This window comes from Notamacropus eugenii, chromosome 1, assembly GCF_028372415.1.
Source record: "Notamacropus eugenii isolate mMacEug1 chromosome 1, mMacEug1.pri_v2, whole genome shotgun sequence".
Classification (NCBI taxonomy): Eukaryota; Metazoa; Chordata; class Mammalia; order Diprotodontia; family Macropodidae; genus Notamacropus; species Notamacropus eugenii.
The window spans coordinates 471009954-471032859 of NC_092872.1; the positions used below are offsets into that span (position 1 = coordinate 471009954).

The following is a 22906-nucleotide window of genomic DNA, read 5'->3' on the forward strand; positions in this document are numbered from 1 at the left end:
CCCAGGATTCAAATTTCTTGACTCTGATACTAAATTGCAGTGTGCCCACTTCTTTCGGCTTTAGTTTCATCATTTATAACTTGAAAAGTCTGGAGGTGGAGTCAAGATAGTGTTGTAAAGGTAGGGATTTGCCTGAACTCTCCCCCAAACCCCTCCAAATATATTTTAAAAATGACTCTAAAAATTCTAAAGCATCAGAACCCCTCAAAAGATGGAGTGAAACAAATTTCCAGCACAAGACAACTTGGAAGGTGTGCAGGAAAGGTCTGTTGCACCAGGATAAGAGAGGAATGCAGGTCAGCGCAGGCCATGGCCGTGCAGACAGGACCCCAGAAAACCCAGAGCAGGTCTTGTGGCAACTCAATCAGTGGCAGCAATAGTAGTTCCCAGACCTCTCAACTCACAGACACCAAAGACAACTTAGAAGTTTAGCAGAAAATGTTTGTCCCACTTTGGGGAGAGAGGAGAATCATCCAGCATAAGCCATGCCAGCATAGACCCACCCCCAGCAAACCAGGAATAGTCCTTAGGAGTGACTGAATCAGCACTGGCAGTTGGCAAAAGCGGCAGCATCAGCTGCTTCCAGAGCTTTCAGACCACAGATGGTAAAAGGTAAACTAATCAGAAGAAGATTGGGGGGGGGGGGGTGGTCTCTTTGCTAGCACTGAGGCTGGACTCTGTTGCTTTGCCTGTACTTGGATACAAGTCACAGTCCTGGGTGGCAGTCCTAGGGTGAGGAGGAGTACTAGCACACCAGAGCTGATAAGTGCAGGGAAGCAGGGACCCTGGTCACAGTTCCAGGGCAGAAAAGAGTGCTTGTGGTCACTCACAGACCAGAGCACAGGCCAGGAGAGTAGTAAATACACCTCTCCTTAGATAATACAACCTTGAAAGAACTGGAAACTTAGAGGTCCTTAAAAGTATCTCTGAAAACAGCTGCCTAAAGCCTCTGAAGCCTGTGACAGTGCATTCCCCAACCTCAAAGAAGAATCCTACTTTAACAAAGAGTTTAAAGTCAATTAATAGTTCTCTATGTATTTATTTCTCAAATATATAGAGAACTGAGTCAAGTTTATATGAATACAAGTCATTCCTCAATCTATAAATGGACAAAGGGTATGAACAGGCAGTTTTCAGATGAAGAAATCAAAGCTATCTATAGCCATATGAAAAAATGCTCTAAATCACTATTGATTGAAGAAATGCAAATTAAAATAACTCTGAGGTACCACCTCACATTTAACAGATTGGCTAACAGGACAGAAAAGGAAAATGAAGGATGGTGGAGGGGATGTGGGAACAATGAGACATTAATGCCTTTTGACAGAGTTGTGAACTGATCCAACAGTTCTGGAAAGCAATTTGGAATTATGCCCAAAGGGCTATAAAACCGTGCATACCCTTTGACCTAACAATACCACTATTAAGTCTATATCCCAAAGAGATCATAAAAAAAGGAAAAAGATCTACATGTATAAAACTATAGCAGTTCTTTTTGCAGTGACAAAGAATTGGAAATTGAGGGGATACCCATCAGCTGGGGAATGGCTGAACAAATTGTGGTATGTGATTGTGATGGATTACAGTGATGAGCAAGTGGATTTCAGAAAAACATGGAAAGACTTATATGAACTGATGCAGAGTGAAGTGCATTGTATACAAATACAAAGTAGCAACAATATTGTAAGAGTGTCAGCTGCGAGTGACAGCTATTTTCAGCAATTCAGCGATCCAAGACAACTCTAAAGGACTTAAGATGAAAAATGCTATCCATCCCTAGAGAAAGAACTGATGGTATCTGAATACAGATTGAAACAGATTTATTTATGCTTTTATTTATTTTCTTGAGGTTTTTTTGTTTTTTGTTTTTTTGGTCAATGTTTTCTTTCACAACATGACTACTATGAAAATGTTTTGCATGACTACACATATAGAACCTATATCCAACTGCTTGCCTTCTCAATGAGAGTGGGCAGGAAAAGGAGGAAGAGAAAGAATTTGGAACCTAAAGTTTTAAAAATGAATGTTAAAAATTATTTTTACATGTGACTGAGGGAAAATAAAATACTAAATAAAAGGGAAAAATAAATTGGACTAGAAAACGTCTAAGATGTATTCGTGTTCTAACATATATTAATTCTAGGAGGTAGTGCTTTGGGTATAGTGAGAAAAGCACTAGATTTAGAGTCACTTTGCTGACAATTCTCAAATCTCCTATTCTGCTCTAACCTCCCTGCTGACCTCCAGTCTCACATCTCCAACTGCCTATTAAGGTCTATTTTCTTCCCCAAACCTTACTCCCTTTCAAATTTTCCTTTTTTTTTTTTTGTCTTTTAATATTTTTAATGGGAAAATTTTTATACTTTATTATTTCCAATTATATATTTCCAATTGCATTCTTCCAAACTTTCTTCTTAATGTCAAGAATACCGCCATCCTTCAAGTCCTCCAGGTTTACAATTCAGGTATCATCTTCCATTACACACTATCTCTCCCATCTCAACCCCATCCTATTCAATTTGTTGCCAAAGTTTAGTGATTTCACCTTTACAATATCTCTCAGATATACCCCTTGTCTCTTTTGATATGGAGACCACTCTGGAGCAGGCCTGTGATAGCAATCAAATTAGGATCTTTTGCTGTTTTTGTTTTACTAAAAGTTCCTCTGATTGAATAATGTGATTAAAAATGATCTCTCCCACCCTTTGATGGATCTGCCCTTTATGGGAAGATTGATGAGGGGAGCAGTTTTCTAAGAAGGTCTCAAGTACTTTTTGTTTTTTCTATTGCAGCACTGGGTCAGAGGGTTATGCCCCCTGGCTCTAAAAAGTGTATAAATACTTCAAGGGTGAGGTTTTACTTTGGAGCTTACTGACTGGAAGTATTTGGCCAGAGGAGGACTCTGGGAAGCCACTTTACGGAGCCTCCCAGATTTGAAAACGCAGATGTGGGTGTTTCTCTCTCTGGTAACTATGGTTAGACAGTTGGGACTGTTTTGTTGAATTCAGGCAGAGGAAGTCATGTCTGTTGATCTTTTGATTTCTCTGTATTTTCTTTGAAGTTCAGGGTGCTGACTCCCCTGAACTAGGTGAATGATATATGTACTTGGTTAAAGGAATGATACCTGTGCTTGATTAAAGTGATTGTTAACCCCTCAAAAGTTGCCTTTCCTTTTATGAATACAGATCTAAGAACCTGGGGTAGCAGGCCTCCCTGTGTATGTTGGAGTGCTTACTGATACAAGGCCCTCATCTCTTCATATCTGGCAATAACCTCTTGGTTGGTCTTCAATTCATCCTCCATTCAGTCAACAGCATGATTTCCATGAAATGCATTGCCTTACTCAATAAACTCTAGTGTCCCTCTATCACCTCTCAGACTGATATATGAAATCCTCTGGCATTCAAAGATCTTCATAACCTAGCACCCCACCAACTTTTTAGTCTCCTTATATTTTACAATCCTTCATGTGCTCTTCAGTTCAGTGACACTAGCCTCCTAGTTGTTACTTTTTAAAATTTTTCATTTTTAACACAGTTCATATCACATAAAACAATTCCAGCTTTTGGTCAGGTGATACCTCTTTTAAAGAATTCACAATATGGACCACAAATGAGTTTTTTTTTTAACATTAACCAACTGAGACACAAGCCCTTGACCTAATTGGCTCCACACTATTACTAAGAATTAAAGGACCCTAACTTATTGTTGTTGGTCTAAAGTCCTAAGCCTAATAGCTTAATTTTAGACTTAACCTCAGATGTTTTCCTACCAACAATCTATAATTTAATGGATCTGATATTAAGCTTACAAACCTTTTGACTATAGGAAATTGCCACTAAGAGTAGGGACATTGCAGGGAAACAACATCTCCCCAACTTCATGTCAATTCCAGACAGGAGTAGATTGTCAACTTGCATTCAGTCAGGCTTACAGTCTGCCAGGTGTCAGTGGGGAAACTGAATCAGGAGAGTCTTACCTCAGCCCAGGCTGAACAGCCTCTCTCCCACCCTTCCCATGAGATCACCTTTTGCAGTTCATATCAGTGTCTCACAGGCTTACAGGCATCATGGAAGCAGAACACCTTCTTGCGATCCATACCTGGAGTTAGACTCAGAAGAACTGTCAGTTAAATAGTACCATAGAACCTTAAAATGGCAAGTTCCATTAGCCAGGTTTCAGATATGACTATAATTTCACATTGGCTAAGGAACTTCTTTTGAGGCAAGTCAAGTGAGTGGCTTACATGCCTTTCTATAATGTTCTAGTTTCTGATTAAATAACAAACATAAAATTAAATTTACCATTAAAACCTTAACTTTTCCATCAATGCCAAATTTTACCTGAGGTTACTTCCCTCTATGAAACTTAGACTAAAATTCTTTTCCTCAAACTAAAGATGTCTCTGATTTAATCTCAGTAATTAATTCAGTCAATTGTTTTAATACTAATTGTTTATGCATCACTTTGTTAACATCCAATTTTTCTCCCCATCTCTCCCCTCCCCCCACCCCCTAATACCTTGCATTCTGATTACCCCTTCCCTCAATGTACCCTCCTTTCTATCACACCCCACCCTTCCCTTGTCCTCATCTTCTCTCTTTTCTTGTAGGGCAAGAAAATATTCCCATTACCTGTGTTTCTTATTTCCAGGTTATATGCAATAATAATTCTCAACATTCATTTCTAATACTTTGAATTCCAACTTCTCTCCCTCCCTCCCTCCCTACCTGTCCCCACTGAGAAGGCAAGCAATTCAATACAGACTAAATGCGTGTTGTTTTGCAAAAGACTTCCATAATAATCATGTTGTGTAATACTAACTATACTGTCCTCTACCCTACTTTATCCTCCCTTGTTTTTTTATTCTCTCATTTGACCTTGTCCCTTCCCAAAAGTGTTTATTTCTAGTTACTTCTTTCTTCCATTTGCTCTCCCTTCTATCATTCCCCTCATCTGACTTGTCGCCTCCTCCCCTACCATCCTGTAGCGTAAGACAGATTTCCATACCAAATTTAGTGAGCATGTTATTCCCTCCTTAAGTCATACATGGAGAGAATAGCTTCACTTTCCCCCTCTCCCCTTCTCCCTTTTCTCCTCCATTGAACAAGATTTTTCTCATCTCTTATGAGTTATAGCCTGCCCCATTCCATTTCTCTCTTTCTCCTCCCAGTAATTTCCTCCCTCACCCCTTAATTTTTTTTATTTTTGTTTTTTTTGTACATATCATCTCTTCTGATTCAACACAACCTGTACTCTCTGTCTATGTGTGTGTGTGTGTGTGTGTGTGTGTGTGTGTGTGTGTGTGTGTATGTACAATCCCTCTACCTACCCAAATACTGAGAAAAGTCTCAAGAGTTACAAATATTTTCTTTCCATGTAGGAATGTAAGCAGTTCAGCTTTAGAAAGTTTTTTATAATTTCTCTTTCCTGTTTACCTTTTCATGCTCCTCTTGATCCTTGTGTTTGAAAGTCAAATTTTTTCTTCAGTTCTGGTCTTTTCATCATGAATGCTTAAAAGTCCTCTATATCATTGAATGACCATTTATTCCCTTGAAGTATTATAATCAGGTTTGCTGGGTAGGTGATTCTTGGTTTTAATCCTAGTTCCTTTGACTTCTGGAATGTCCTATTCCAAGCTCTGTGATCCCTTAATGTTGAAGCTGCCAGATCCTGTGTTATCCTGACTGTATTTTCACAATACTGGAATTGTTTCTTTCCAGCTGCTTGCAGTATTTTTTTTTTTTATTGTGAAAAATTTATTGAGAATCAACCAGCTCCAAATTGGTCTGGAAACATCAAGCAGCTTTTTCTTTTGCGACCTGGTCCTTTTTGAGTGATCCCATGAAAGCTTTCTTCTCCTCCACAGTCTGGAATCAATCATGGCCAAATTTGGATGTGGTGTCGATAAACTTCAGGTCAATCTTCTCCAGGGCACAACGTTTGGTCTGTACGGGCAGGGACCTTCATAGGATAAGGACACGATTCTTGGTCCCAACAATACAGCCTTCCAGCATGATAAAGTCATTTGTCACTTCACTGTAGTGGACAAAGCCTCCCAGAGGATTGATGCTCTTGTTGGACAGATCATAATCTGTGGATGCATTGTTTTTAATCAGTTTTCCATCCTTGATCTGGTAGCCCTGGCCAATCTTGTAAATCTTTTTGTTGATCTCAGTGTGATGGTGGTAGTCCATCTTACCAGCTTGAGCCACAGAGAAAGCTACCTGGGCAGGATGCCAAGCTCCAACACATGCCACCTTATGCAGCCCTTGGTGGGTTTTTGGGGGCAGTTTCTTGGTGTGCCAGTGGCTAGTGGCACCTTTGTAACCCCTGCCCTTCATCATCCCAATGAAATCAATCATCTCATCTTGCCCAAACTTGGTGGACACGGGCACCTGCTGCTCCAGCTTCTCATGGGTCCAGTCCAGTTTCTCAGCCATGCTACCACCATTCACCTAGATCTCCATCAGGTGAGACTTCTTCTGCCTCAGAGGGAGCAGGATTTTCTGGGTGTGGGCAATGACACGGATTACCTGGTAGTACTTCTTCATGCTGCTCAGGTCTTTCTCCAGCTGCTTTTTGCCATCCTCATCTTGCCACTTTTTGCAGTACTTGGTGAAGGCCTTCTTCTTGGACTTATGCCAATTCTTTATTATTTTTTTTTATTCTTTTTTTTTTATTTAACTTTTAACATTCATTTTCACAAAATTTTGGGTTACAAATTTTCTCCCTTTTTATCCCCTCCCCACCCCAAACACCAAGCATTCTAATTGCCCCTATGACCAATCTGCTCTCTCTTCTATCCTCCCTCTCTGCCCTTGTCTCCGTCTTCTCTTTTGTCCTGTAGGGCCAGATAACTTTCTATACCCCTTTACCTGTATTTCTTATTTCCTAGTGGCAAGAACATTACTCGACAGTTGATCCTAACACTTTGAGTTCCAACTTCTTTACCTCCCTCCCTCTCCACCCCTTCCCTTTGGAAGGCAAGCAATTCAATATAGGCCAAATCTGTGTAGTTTTGCAAATGACTTCCATAATAGTTGTGTTGTATAGGACTGACTATATTTCCCTCCCTCCTATCCTGTCCCCCATTACTTCTATTCTCTTATGATCCTATCCCTCCCCATGAGTGTCGACCTCAAATTGCACTCTCCTCCCCATGCCCTCCCTTCTATCATCCCCCCCACCCTGCTTATCCCCTTATCCCCCACTTTCCTGTATTGTAAGATAGGTTTTCATACCAAAATGAGTGTGCATTTTATTCTTTCCTTTAGTGGAATGTGATGAGAGTAGACTTCATGTTTTTCTCTCACCTCCCCTCTTTATCCTTCCACTAATGAGTCTTTTGCTTGCCTCTTTTATGAGAGATAATTTGCCCCATTCAATTTCTCCCTTTCTTCTCCCAATATCTTTCTCTCTCACTGCTTGATTTCATTTTTTTTAAAGATATGATCCCATCCTCTTCAATTCACTCTGTGCACTCTGTCTCTATGTATGTGTGCTTGTGTGCATGTGTGTGTGTGTACTCCCACCCAGTACCCAGATACTGAAATGTTTCAAGAGTTACAAATATTGTTTTTCCATGTAGGAATGTAAACAGTTCAACTTTAGTAAGTCCCTTATGACTTCTCCTTGCTGTTCACCTTTTCATGGTTCTCTTCATTCTTGTGTTTGGAAGTCAAATTTTCTTTTCAGCTCTGGTCTTTTCATCAAGAATGCTTGAAAATCCTCTATTTCATTGAAAGACCAATTTTTCCCCTGAAGTATTATACTCAGTTTTGCTGGGTAGGTGATTCTTGGTTTTAGTCCTAGTTCCTTTGACTTCTGGAATATCCTATTCCATGCCCTTCAATCCCTTAATGTAGAAGCTGCTAGATCTTGTGTTATCCTGATTGTATTTCCACAATACTTGAATTGTTTCTTTCTAGCTGCTTGCAATATTTTCTCCTTGACCTGGGAACTCTGGAATTTGGCCACAATGTTCCTAGGAGTTTCTCTTTTTGGATCTCTTTCAGGTGGTGTCCTGCGGATTCCTCGAATATTTATTTTGCCCTCTGGTTCTAGAATCTCAGGGCAGTTTTCCTTGATAATTTCATGAAAGATGATGTCTAGGCTCTTCTTTTGATCATGGCTTTTAGGTAGTCCCATAAATTTTAAATTATCTCTCCTTGATCTGTTCTCCAGGTCAGTTGTTTTTCCCATGAGATATTTCACATTATCTTCCATTTTTCCATTCTTCTGGCTTTGTTCTGTGATTTCTTGCTTTCTCATAAAGTCCTTAGTGTCCATCTGTGCCATTCTAGTTTTGAAAGAACTATTTTCTTCACTGAGCTTTTGAATCTCCTTTTCCATTTAGCTAATTCTGCTTTTGAAAGCATTCTTCTCCTCATTGGCTTTTTGAACCTCTTTTGCCAATTGAGTTAGGCTAGTTTTCTAGGCGTTATTTTCTTCAACATTTTTTTGGGTCTCCTTTAGCAGGGAGCTGATTTGCTGTTCATGCTTTGACTTCATGTCTCTCATTTCTCTTCCCAGCTTTTCCTCCACCTCTCTAACTTGATTTTCAAAATTCTTTTTGAGCTCTTCCATGGCCTGAGCCCATTGGGTGGGCTGGGGCACAGAATCCTTGATTTCTGTGTCTTTGCCTGATGGTAAGCATTGTTCTTCCTCATCAGAAAGGAAGGGAGGAAATGCCTGTTCACCAAAAAAGTAATCTTCTATAGTCTTATTTCTTTTCCCTTTTCTGGGCATTTTCCCAGCCAGTGACTTGACCTCTGAATATTTTCCTCACACCCACCTTGCCTCCTGATCCTCCCAGCCAGCGTTTGGGGTCTGAGATTCAAATGCTGCTTCCAGCCTCAGGGCTTTGGGTGGGGGCAGGGCTGCTATTCAGTGTGAGATTAAGTTCAGATGCTCAGGTCAGGGTAGGGACGCCTCTCAGGCTCAGTTCCCTCAGGGAGTTTATGCACAGACCTTCAACAATGGATCCAGGCTCCTGCCTGCTTGGGGAGCTCCGGTCTGCTGCTGCCCCTCAGCTTCTGTCTCCGGAGGGGGCCCGAGCCATGGGGGCACCCCACTCCCCCCTCGACCCGCCAAAGAAACTCTCTCACCGACCCCCGTCACCTGTAGGTGGAGGGACTTGTGCTGCCGCTGGAGATCCCATCCCTGAAGCCTGCTTGGATCTGTTCCTCTCGGTGCTGCGGCCGTGGCCGGGCTATACTCAACTCCCAGTCCTGGCGCCCAGTCCGCAGCGCGAAGGACCTTTTGGAAGAGGTTTGCGGGTCTCTCCGGAACAGAAATCTTCCTCGCTCCAATGTTCTGTGGCCTCTGGGTTCAGAATTCGCCATGAGTTACTTCTTTGTAGTCATTCTATTGGTTGTGGGTTCGGAGCTATGTGTATGTGCGTCTTTCTACTCCGCCATCTTGGCTCCGCCCTGACTTATGCCAATTCTTATAGAACCACCTCTTACACTCATTACTGATGTGCTCAGCAAAGATGGTTTTAAAGCTCCACAGGCCTCTTGGGGTTTGCACATAGCCCACAATGCCCACAATGACCATGGGGGGTATCTCCACTATTGTCACAGTCTTGACCACTTCCTTCTTATTGACCTTTGAGCTGGGCTGGTCTACCTCTCAAACAATATGGGTCATGCTGGCCCTGTATTTCAGAAAGGCAGTCAGATGGGTGGGCTTGGAGAGGTCATCTTTGGGGAAGCTCTTCACCTTCCCCTGGTACCTGCTGCTTCTCTTTCAAGGAAGGAAGCCCAGAGACCCATGCCTGGGAGTGGAGAACTTCTAGTGGGGCATGCTGCTGCTGATGTACTTGGGGCTGCCACCAAGGCAAGTTTGGAGAGCTGTAGTATTTTCTCCTTGACCTGGGAACTCTGAAATTTGGCCACAATATTCCTAAGAGTTTCTCTCTTCTGGTCTCTTTCAAGAGGTGATCAGTGAATTCTTTCAATATTTCTTTTGCCTTCTGGTTCTAGAATATCAGGACAATTTTCCTTGATAATTTCATGGAAGATAATGTCTAGGCTCGTATTTTGATCATGGCTTTCAGGTAGTCCCAAAATTTTAAAATTGTCTTTCCTGGATCTATTTTCCAGGTGAGTTGTTTTTCCAATGTGATGTTTCACATTATCTTCTATTTTTTTTCAAACTTTTGGTTTTGTTTTTTAATTGCTTGGTTTATGTCATAGTCATTAGCTTCCCTGAACTCAATGTTCTCTTTTAAAGAACTATTTTGTTCAGTGAGCTTTTGAACCTTCTCCTGCATTTGGCTAATTCTGCTTTTTAAAGGCTCCTTCTCCTCATTGACTTTTCAGACCTCTTTTTTCAGTTGAGTTAGCCTCATTTTAAAGGTGTTATTTTCCTCAGCATTTTTTTGGTTCTCCTTTAGCAAATTGCTAACTCACTTTTCAAGCTTTTCTATTGCCTGAGTCCAATTTAAGTTCACTTTTCAGGCTCTGGAGGCAGGGGCTTTGACTTCCTGTAACAGTATGCCTTGTTCTTCCTCGTCTGAAAGAATGGGAGGAGACAACTGTTCACCAGGAAAGTAACCTTCTATGGTCTTATCTTTTTCCCCCTTTTTTGGGCATTTTCCGGGACAGTTACTTGACTTCTGAATCCTTTGTCAAAAGGATGGTGCTATTGCCCCTTCTTTCCCCAGTATCATATTAAAGGCTGAGATTCAACTCAGCAGTTCAATGTCCTCCAGGGCTTTGGGTGGGGGTGGAGCCATTACTGAGGGCTGAGGTTTAGATCAGCTGCTCCCTTCCAACAGAGGCTTTAAGCTGAACTGTCTGGACAATGGACCCAGGTTGCTTCCCAGCCACCATAGCTGCCTACAGTCTGCTGCTGCTGTTGTTGTTGTAAAGCACTCTGTTCCCCTCTAGTCCTGCTGGAAAAGCCCTCCCACACTGATCTTTGGAATTTTCTTTGTCACTTGTGGGTTGAGGTATCTGGGATCCTCCCTGCTGGGAACTCTGCCCCAGAGGTCTGTTCAGGTCCTGGTCCTCCCAGTGCTACATGGCCAGGGCTGGGCTTCACTCCGCTCAGCATTCCATGAGATAGACCTTTCCTGTTGGCCTTTCAGGTTGCCTTTGGCTGGAAACCTCTTTTGCTCTGTTGTTCTGTGGTTTCTGCTGCTCTAGAATTTGTTGAGTCATTTTTTTTTACAGATATTTTGTGGGCTATGGGAGAAGTGCTAGAGTATATGTGTCTTTCTACTCTGCCATCTTGGCTCTGCCCCCCCCACTCCTTGTTTCTTGAACAAGGCTCTCCATTTCTCAGCTCTGGGCATTTTTCCTGGCTATCTGCCATAGATGGAATGTTCCCCTTCTCATTTCCATCTACTACCTTCCCTAGCTTCCTTCAAATCACAACTAAGATTCCACCTACTACAGGGATGCTTTCCAAATCCCCCTGAATTCTAGTGCCTTTCCTCTTTTGATTATTTCTAATTTACCCTGTATATAGGTTGCATAGTGGCGTGCATGTTGTGTCCCCCATTAAACGGTAAACTCCTTGAGGGTAAGGACTGGCTTTTGCCTTTCTTTGTATCCCCAATACTTGGCACAGTGCCTAGCACATAGTAGGAATTTAATAAATGATCACTGACTGAATGACTGACCTAGGTTTAAATCCCAGCTCTGCTGTTTACTATTTGTATAACCTGGGTCAAGTCACTTTACTTTTCTGGCCTCCAATTTTTCCATCTGTAAAATAAGACAGTTGTACTAACCAGCCTCTGTGGTCTCTTCTCTCTCTACATTTATGATTCTAAGAATAAAGGCAGTGAAATACAATGGACTGACCATTAGACTTGTCATCAGGAACCCTGGCTTTGTATCCTGCCTCTGACTCATGTGGTCTTGGACAAGTCACTGAATTTCCTCTTCTGCCAAAGAACAAGATTGTATTAGACAGTCTCTAACATCTCTAAATTTGCCTGTTCTTAAATCTTATGATTTCATTAAAATGTATTTGCCCATGGACCTCCTCATCCTTCCATTTAAGGAGGGATTTTGTTCTGGCTCAACGTCATAGTTATCTTTCACTGCTTGTATCTTCCCTTGTTATTTCCCTATTAAACACTCACTTGTTGAGCTCTGCATATATGTGAAAAATTCAACACCAGTCCTTGACCAGCAAGCTAATTATGCAAGTGTCAACAAATCCTTCCAAAGACTACTCTAGATGCTAAAGAAGAAAATGTTTGTGTGTTGCTAATGAGATTGTATATATTTTCCACTACTCTCAAAGAGATTTACTTATAGAATTATTGAAGGTTAGAGCCGGAAAAGATCTTAGACATTATCTAGGTTCAGTCACTATGTTTCAGTCAGAAAAGCAAGATCATGTCATGGGAAGAGGATTGGATTTGATATTAGTGGATCTGGACTTGAATCATGAAATTATCCATAGATCTAGAGCTATAAAAGTCCTCAGTGACCATCTAGTCCAACCATATTATTTTATAGTTGAGAAAACTGAGGCATAGTGCAATTAAGTGATTTGTCCATAGTTGCACAGCTAGTATCAGAAATTGCATTTGAACCTAGATCCTACAACTGTAGAGATAATACTTGGGTCCCGTCACCATATTGTCTTCATATCTATGAACTGTGTATCCGTGGGCAAGTCATTTAATCTCTCTGAGTTTTAATTGCTTCATTTCTAAAATGTGGGGGGAAGAATAACACAATAATACAATAAGTTCTTGTAAGGAAAGAGCTTTATAAACTATATAGCAGCATGCAAATTTAAACTAGTATTACTTTAGTGAAGAAAACTAAGGGATTCCTTTTCTTGCAGTTAATTTTGCAGATCATTATGGAAGACAGTTATTAACCAGGAGCAGAGCTATAACTAGGAAAGACTATGCCTGGAGCAAGAGCATGGAATCCATTCTCTCAGCTGGGGAAAAGGTGACAGGAGAAGAGGAGGTGGACCAGAGGAAGAGGGGGACATTCATCTCAGGCCCACAACTGGAAGCTTCCTATTTTAATTACTTTGAGAACTCAACACTAAGCTCTATTGTTTCTGTGTTGCTGAAGGACCATAAGTGCCAACCATTTCTTCAATATTCAGCACCCCATGGACAAAGTCCTGGTGCCTATGCCTGCTTACAACTCTGCTGAGGGTTCAGGCAACTCAGTGGCCTTTCTGCTTAATGGTATTTCTCTTTGAGCATTTGAAATCATACTTCTATGCAACATTTGCATGCAACACTTCATTCAAGATATTTTCCCCATTGGAGTACTGAATGGAGCACTTTTTCTTCAATCCTCAAATATTTTTATGGTACAAACACACAAAAAATTCAGCTGTCTAGCTGTCTAATAAAAATATGGAAATATAGTTTGTGCAGGAATACACAAATGCGATGTGCATGTTAAGTAAGACTTTTTCTTGGATGTCTTAGTGTCTCGTTTTTTTGGATCCTTTAAGAAATTATTCTTACCTTCTGGCAAATATAGCCTTTTTTTCTTGTTAATTATCAATGTTTGTATCACAAGAAAAGGTAATTAGAAACTCCCTCTTTTGGCCAGCTGTATACGTATAAAGATTCCTGGTTGGGAATTAAAGGGTAAAGAGCACAACCCAATAGCCTGTGGTGTGGTGCTCTTAGAACTAGTAAATTTTGTTGCTTGATTTTTATTGATACTTCTTATTTTTACATTATCTTACTTCCCAAGGTATCTTCCCCCCTCTACTCAGAGAATCATCACTTAAAACCAAGAGAATTCTAAAAGGGGGAATCACAAAGGAATTCATCAAAAGAAACCAGCATAACAACTAAGCTTGATAGCATTTGTAATATTCTCTATTGACCCTCACCTTTGCAAAGAAGGAAGGGAGGTACATTCTCATACCTCTTCTTTGGGGCCAATCTTGGTTATTATAATTATTCAACATTTCATTTTGATTTAGATGTTGATAATTTCACTTACATTGTCATAGTAATATATATGTATAGTTTTTACTCAGCTTTGGTTATTTTGTTTTGCATCAGTTCATGCCTGTCTTCCCATGCTTCTCTAAATTCTTTACATTCATCAGATCTTGTAATGCAGTCACATTCCATTATATTCACATACCACAATTTGTTTAGCCACTCCCTGTTTAGCATGTATTTCGTTTTCAGCTCTTCTACAAAAAAAAGAAAAGTGAGTCATTTGCAAAAGGGCAGTTTCAACAGAGAACTCACTTAAAATTAATATGTTTTCAAGAAAAAGAATGATGACAAATTGTGGAAAGCTAGGAGGAAAGATATTTGGTATATATAATTGGGCATCTAGTGGGGAAAAAAAATCTTTGAACTTAGGTATAAGAAGACAAAATGTGGTATATAGGGATGTGCTGGAGCCAGATCATAACTTCTTAAAATAGATTGTCAAATTTTCAGTATGAGAAGTTATACCTGGGCTATCAGCAGATGCCATAAATCTGGGATGAATTTATTATTTTTTCTATTGATTGAACTTAAAAAAAGTAATGGAGAAAATCTTAATAATGTAGATTTAACTTAGAAGTGTGTAGTAGATATAATGTTTTTTTTTCTTTTAGAGAGAGAGAGAGAGAGAGAGAGAGAGAGGGTTGTTAAATATTTTCCAGCATGTTTCTTATGATTTCTAGTTCTGTTACATTCGGTAAAAATTTTTGATAAAACTCAAGTTTCTTCCTCAGTTAACTTAGGTAGTTAAACTTATAGGGTCTGGTATTCTGTAATTTTACAGTCTTAACATTAACTGAATCCAGACTTCAACCATCATTCTAGCAAATGGGTTGAGATCACCAATGCCTAGATTTGAACATGATAGAAATTGTGAGGCTTGATATTTTAAAAAAGGAAAGTCAGGCCTCATTTCTAATAACTAGAACTACAAGTAAGAGAGACACATCAGTTTATGATGGTAAGACTGTTTAGAGCCACCTGGAATGAGCTTCTATTGGGTCCTAACACTACTTAGCATAATGTATGGAGCAGCTGAGCTCTACCCAAAAGCACTAACTTTGGAGTCACAGGGCCTCCATTTGAATTTTCTGTCTGCCATTCACTACCTATACGACTTTAGGTAAGAAGAAAAAAAAAATTTGTGTCTCAGTTTTCCTCCCTATATAATGAGGGTGTTGGACCAGACAGCCTCTAAGATCCCTTCCATCTCTCAATCAATTACCTAATGATGCTATTATATGAAAAAAGTCAGCATGGTATAATGGGAAAAGCTCTGACTCTAGCTCCAAAGAAACTGGGTTCCAATTCTGGCTTTGCTGTTTACTAACTGCATGGCGTTGCAAAGGTGTATCACCTGTTTGAGTGGCATTTCCTTTATCTGTAAAATGAATGACTTGCCCTCCAGGTTCTTCACAATTTCTACTGTCTCTTTCAATTTTACATCCCATGAAGCAGCCCTGACTTTGGCTACTGAGTCTGCTCTGGTCTATAGTCTTGGACTCCAGAATGAAAATAGAAATTCCTTGTCAGGGTTAAACTGAGAATGACCTGTGCCTTTGTAAATATAACTCCAGGATTTTTTAAACCTTATTTTGTTTTATATCATTTTTCTTTTCAGCTCTCCAGTATAATTTTAAAACTTGACAGCAGAGACAAAGCAAATTATTTAGACATCCCAGGACAGATTTGAAAATCATGGACCACCTGGGCCTCCAAAGAAACATGTAACTACTGATCACAAAATAATTTCCCCTATACCATAGAGAGTAATATTTTTCAGCATTAAGATGTGCTTTTATTAGGAATCATATTAAAAAATATTTCTCATTGTGCTGTCCCCAGACCCGTTTGTTGCACCCTAGACAGCTCCCTACTTTGTCTGTTCCTTGTTCTAGTTCTATCTAATGGTGCCTTGGAAAGACAGCAGGATTTGGAATCAGAACCTGGATTCAAATTATATCTCTATCACTTACTACCCAGATGACATAGGTCAAGCCATTTTATTTCTTTGTTCATTTTCTTCATCTGTCAAAATTAAGGGTTGGAGTAGATGGCCTCTAAGGTTGCTTCTAGCTCCAAATCTATGATTCCAAAATGATGCTTTGGCAAATTAAGGGAAAGAAAGTTTGCAGACACCTAGCCCATTTTGTGTAGAGGAGGTTGGTAGTAAGTGATAGGGAGAGATTTAAACTCTTCTAGTAGTTAGGATTAGGTCAGTGACAAGGAGAGAAGCAAAAAAGGTTTGGAGGATTGTCTTATAGGAGCTGTCCCAAGTCTCCCAGGGTCACATCTTCATTCTTCTCTGCCAGCATGCAAAGCTGATCTCTGCCAGTATATATGGCTGACCTTGTTCCCAACTTTGATTTTGTCATTAGTTTGTCCCACTAATAGTGGTTATAAATAGACATCTTCACCAGAATTTAAGCACTCACAAGAACCTTAGAGATCTAGGCCAACTTTGGCACAGAGTGGGTATCTAATAAATGCTTGTAGATCATTTTTTGTTCAGTTGTTTCAGTACTATCTGACTCTTTGTGACCCCTTTTGGGGTTTACTTGCCAAAGATACTGGCATGGTTTGCCATTTCCTTCTCCAGCTCATTTGAGGGATGAGGAAACTGAGATAAACAGGTTTAAATAACTTTCCCAGGAGCACACAACTCATAAGTGCCTGATGCCAGATTTGAATTCAGGAGCATGAGTCTTCCTGACTCCAGACCCAGCACTCTATCTACTGCACCACTTAGCTGCTTATGTTGTCTTAATCCTTTCATTTTACAGTTTAAGAAACTGAAGGACTGAGAGGGCAAGGGCCTTGTCCAAAGTCACACAGGTAATAAATGTAAAAGAACCATGATTTTTGAATCCAGTTCTTGTGACATCAAATCCAGTGTTCTTTCCATCATATATACCACACTGTCTCCTAAAAGATTACACCTAACCATTGTTGCTGTGATATCTATACACCAGGAAAAGTCTCTCCTGAGACTAATTCAGTGTGGTCTTCCTCTGGGAATTAGTGTTGGGTTCTGCACCTGTGCCTTCCTTCTCCCTGGATCCCAGCAAAGCGAAATTAGCCTCATTCAACTTGGCTCTATTCCTCTCACTCCTTCTTGCTCCTGATTCTCTCAGATTGGTTCTGGAATAATGTCTGGCTGACAGCCAGTGAGAAATTTAAAATGACCTCCTCACAACTGTGCTCTAAAAAGAGTGCTTTACCGAGCAAAGCAAGCATTTTCAATTATTCATGGGCCCCTCTTCAAATGTGAACGCCAGTCTTCTTGGTGTCAGAGATTTTGCACCATTAGCCACATGATTATTAACAGCCAATTCCAGGAGCTGCTACCTCTGTGATGCCCGAGCCTTGCCAAGATGCCAGTGGGGAAGAATGTAAGGTTACCCACGGGGAATTTGGAATGATCCCATGAGCCACATGGCCCATCTCTGGGGCCAAGTGCAATGGAGAGACTGCTCAGTTATTAAGCTTCTTTATCCTTAAACTTCTGTGCTAACGAGCTGAGACCTAAATACTGTAATGTTTATTTTAGCGAACGTACAAATCTGGTCTCTGAAGGATGAACATTAATAAAATATGCGCTCTAACTTTATGCAACAAGGAAAATATAGAATACATTTTCTATTCCCATTGATCCTCAGGCCACTGGCATCCCACCAACAATTGATTTAGCCATTTGATTAGTTTGGGGGAAAACATTATATTTTAATGGGGTATATATAATTCTAAGTTACTGCTTTGAAGTCAAACCAAATATTAAAATTACTTCTTTTTATGGATACTGCATAGCCATGAAGCTTTGTAATTACAGCCTGGGTTTTTTAAGTGATTTGAATAGGTGAGGTGATTTCTGCAAAGCATGCCATGCTAGTGTGGTAACCTATATTCAAATTACTCCTTTTCAGGATGAATCTAGCCCATATTCCCAATACCTCATCATACATAAATTCTCAGGTGCTCTAGTTCCACTTTCCTCCCTCCCAGGATTCAAGCCTAGGTTAAGATGAGCAAAGACAGAGGGAAACATCAATAGAATCCATTCTAATCAAAGGCAAATATGCCCTCTAGACCACCAGGCCTTGCCAAAACCTTATCTCACCACCCTAAGAACCTTTATTTCTTTCTGTCCATCCTGCAACTATGTCCTTCTATATATGTTGTCTTCCCTTAGTAAGCACCCTGAATTCAGGCTCTATCTTATTTCTTTATCTATATCCCCAACAGTTAGCATAGTACTTGGCACATAGTACTTAAAAAATACTTTTCCAGTCATGAGTCTGAAAGATGAAGGGATAAATGATGACTAACTAGCCAGATTCATGGATAGGAGACTGTAGGATCCTAGAATTTGTAGCTATAAGGAATCAGAGTTCATCTAGTCTAATCCCTTCATATTGTAGAGGAGAAAAAATTAGGTCGAGGTAGAGAAAGTAATTTGTCCAACACCACAGAGCTAGGCAGGACTAGGACCAGAGCCCTGGTCTCCTAATGCTTAATTTGTGATCTGTCCAGTAAACCACTACATCATATCCTAAATATCTTTCCCATTAGTCTTCCATGGTGCTTAAAAGTCCATTTATTAGTTTCCTGAAGACTTCTAATATTATTAGATAGTATTGTTTCCACTAAACCTTACTACCTCCAATGTGCTGGTTAACAAGGAAAGAATACTAGCCAGATATATATTACTGAAGAGTCATTGATTGTTATTTCAATCAAAAAACAATTATTCACTGAGCACTAACTGCCCACCCAGTCTTCTGCTGGTCCTCTCCTTCAACACCTTAATGATTTGTAATTTCATTTCTACTGATAGAGATGCCAGTCCTGATAGAGTTGCCAGACAACTTTAGGAGATTGTCATGAAAAATTTACCTGAACTTAGTATAGAAATTCTATAAAAGTTAACTAGCCTGGTCCTTCAGCAACAGATGCAGGGGTTGCCAACAGGTCTAACCTTGAATTCTTGTCAGTTTGGTAGAACCTAAGAGAACTTGAACTCTGTTGGTAAAACCATCAAAAACCCAGAGTCAAGGACATGCTGTATTGAAGCAACATATCAGAGGAGAACTTCTGTGGAAGGGAAGAGAAATGGGGTTTTGGGACTAGAGAAGCAGAAACCACAATCCTTGTTTAGTTTCGAGAAATTAGGGAGATCAGAGATAGCCCCTGAAGACTACAAAGGGGAAAACGGTGCCTATGTTTAAGAAGATGACCCAAACTATTAAAACCAGGTTTATTTTTCTTATTCAGTAAAATGTAAACTCCTTGAGAGAAGTACCTTTTTTTTTTCCACTTAGTGTTTGTATCTTCAACACCTAGCAGAGCCCTTTGCCCATGGATAGGTAATTATTAAATATTTATTTGAATCTCATGGGGCAGAGTGCTGGAGTAGTGAAAACTGACTTCAAGAAAAGTCTCACTTGGACCCTTACTAGCCATGTAACTAACTCTGAGCAAATCATTAAATCTAAATTGGGCCTTAGTTTCCTCATCTATAAAAATGGCGATAATAATTAGACCTATCCCATCAGGTTGTTTTGAGGATCAAATAAGATAACAGATGTAAAACACTTTGCAAAATCATAGCATTATATAAGTGTATCCATTATTATTCATTGAATTTCATACTTTGTATGATTTTAGTTCATAGTCATTTTTCAGTGTTAGCCATTGGGTTTAGTAAACTTGGTTTGGTCTATCAATTTGCTTGCCTTTCAATTACATATCCTTGCAACTAGCTCTTGTCTTATTGTTTTCAACTGGTATTTACATCTTTAACTTATCCCTATTAAGACACTTTGTAGAACTAAATAAATTATAACGAATTCATTCAGAGGAATAAACATTTTAGAATCTTTAGAGAAACCACAGAAAAAAATCAGGAATGACAGAGAAAAGCACTTTAAGATGTCAAATACTACCGTATTTTAAAGAAGTCACCATCAGAATTATTTGGTATTAAAAAAGAAATGTAGTAGAGCAGGCTAGATAGTGAAGGATTTTAAACAAATGAACTTAATGATCCTAGTTTGACAAACCCAAGAACAAGATAAGTTGATGGAGAGCTCCCTAGTGGCAAGAACTGTTCTAACAACTAGAAAGCAAAATGGCAGAACTTAGGTTTCAATCAACAACTTACGTTACGTATCATAATAAGCTCAAAGTGAAGCATCTTCACCTCAGTCTGAAGCCTGCAGAGGAATCACCATGACAGGAATTCCAGAGCAAAGGGGAGACTCCTTCTGTCACTGAAGCAGCAGAGGTTTCTAGATGACTGATGGGTTCTATATCCACAGCTCTGTCTTGAAACTCCATACAAGCCATCCCAAAGGTCTGCTGCTCAGACCCACACCCACACCAGGAATTGACAGAGCTCAGAGCGGGAGTAGCAGTGAGACTTTTTTCTGTATCAGTCTACCTTGAGATCACATAAAGAATGCAGGTACCCAGCCTAAGCTGTTGTTGAGATTTTGCACATAACATTCAATGTACCAAGAAAGCAAAAGCAGGACTAGTACAGAAATTCCCTCTAAAATTATGTAGATCCTGGGTTTAACATCAAGTCCAAAGTCAGAAAGTATGATGAAAGAATGAACAAATGAAAAAAAAATCATCCTATAAAACGATTAAATCCAGAAAAAGTGAATGACTCCAAAACATCTGAAAGTAAACGTTTGGGAAAACACAGCTCAGACACATTCAATTAGAATTCTTGAAAAAGATGAAGCAAGAATTTTTTTTTAAATTTTATTTTATTATTATTATTTTTTAATGTTTTATAATCACTGTCATAAAATTAAGATTTTATACCCCCCACACCTACCCCCCACTACCCCCCTCCCTCCGCACGACCGCATACAATTCTGTATAGGTTCTACATCTACTTTCCTATTGAGTACATTTTCACTATAGTGATGCTATGTAGTTGAACTAAAATAAATGGAAGAAATCATACAACAAATCAAAACATGATACACAAACACACACACACACACACACAAACGTGATCTGCTACATTCTGAAAATGACTTCCATATTTCTTTCTCTGAGTGTGGAAGGCATTTTGCCTTAGAAAACCACCACTGGGATTTTGTTTTTAATAAGTTCTTGCATTGTTACAAAATTCTAAGTCTACCAGAAAAAAACTCTTGCACACTGTGGTCGTTGCTGTGCACAAAGTTCTCCTGGTTCTGCTCCTTTCACTCAGCATCAGATCATATAAGTCCTTCCAGGCCTCTTTGAAGTCTTCTTGTTCATCATTTCTTATGGCACAATAGTATTCCATTACATTCATATACCATAATTTATTCAGCCATTCCCCAATTGATGGGCATCCCCTTGACTTCCAGCTTTTGGCAACTACAAAGAGTGCTGCTATAAATATTTTTGTACATGTGGGACCCTTTCCCATTTTTATGATCTCTTGGGGATACAGTCCTAGTTGCAATATTGCTGGGTCAAAGGGTATGCACATTTTTGTAGCCCTTTGGGCATAGTTCCAAATTGCTCTCCAGAATGGTTGGATAAGCTCGCAGCTCCACCAACAATGAATTGGTGTTCCAACTCTCCCACATCCTCTCCAGCATTTATCATTCTCTTGTTCTGTCATGTTTGCCAATCTTATAGGTGTGATGTGGTACCTCAGAGTTGTTTTGATTTGCATCTCTCTAATCAAAAGTGATTTAGAGCATTTTTTCATATGATTATAGATATCTTTAATTTCTTCCTCTGAAAATTGCCTGTTCATATCCTTTGACCATTTATCAATTGGGGAATGACTTGTATGATTATACATTTGAGTCAGTTCTCTATATATTCTAGAAATGAGGCCTTTATCCCCAAGCTTAGCTGTAAAAATTCTTTCCCAATTTACTACATCCTTCCAAATTTTGGTTGCATTGGGTTTGGTTGTGCAAAAACTTCTCAGTTTAATGTAATCAAAATTATCCATTTTGCATTTCATAATGCTTTCTATCTCTTCTTTAGTAAAAAATTCTTCCCTTCTCCACAAATCTGATAAATACACTATTCCTTGCCTCTCCAGTTTATTCATGGTATCAATCTTTATACCTAAATCATGTACCCATTTAGACTTTATTCTTGTGTACAGTGTCAGGCATGGGTCTATGCCTAATTTCTGCCACACTGTTATCCAGTTTTCCCAGCAATTTTTGTCAAACAGTGAGTTCTTATCCCAGAAGCTGGGGTCCTTGGGTTTATCAAACAGGAGGTTGCTATATTCCTTGCCTCCTGTGTCTTGAGTGCCAAGTCTATTCCACTTGTCTACTTCTCTGTTTCTTAGCCAATACCAAGTGGTTTTGATAATTGCTGCTTTATAGTACAATTTGAGGTCTGGTAGCGCTAGGCCACCTTCCCAAGCATTTCTTTTCATTAGTCCCTTTGATATTCTGGACCTTTTGTTCTTCCAAATGAATTTTGATATTATTTTATCCAGCTCTAGAAAATAATTATCTGCTAGTTTAATTGGTATGGCACTAAATAAGTAAATTAATTTAGGTAGAATTGTCATTTTTATTATATTAGCATGGCCTACCCATGAGCAACTGATGTTTTTCCACTTACTTAAATCTGACTTTATTTGTGCAAAAAGTGTCTTGTAATTGTGTTCATATAATCCCTGGGTTTGTTTTGGCAGGTAAACTCCTAAGTATTTTACAGTGTCTACCCTAGCTTTAAATGGGATTTCTCTTTCTATCTCTTGCTGTTGGACTTTGTTGCTAATATATAGGAATGCAGAGGATTTGTGTGGGTTTATTTTGTAACCTGCAACTTTGCCAAAGTTGTTTATTATTTCAAGTAGTTTTTTACTTGAATCTCTGAGATTCTCTAAATAAATCAGCATATCATCTGCAAAGAGTGATAACTTAGTTTCTTCTTTGGCTATTCTTATTCCTTCAATATCTT

At 39.5% G+C, this 22906-nt stretch overlaps 1 pseudogene; it reads right to left on the reverse strand.

Moving 5' to 3' along the window:
• Positions 1-5798: 5798 nt before the first annotated feature.
• LOC140526833 (large ribosomal subunit protein uL3-like) lies at positions 5799-9810 on the reverse strand (annotated as a pseudogene).
• Positions 9811-22906: the final 13096 nt, after the last annotated feature.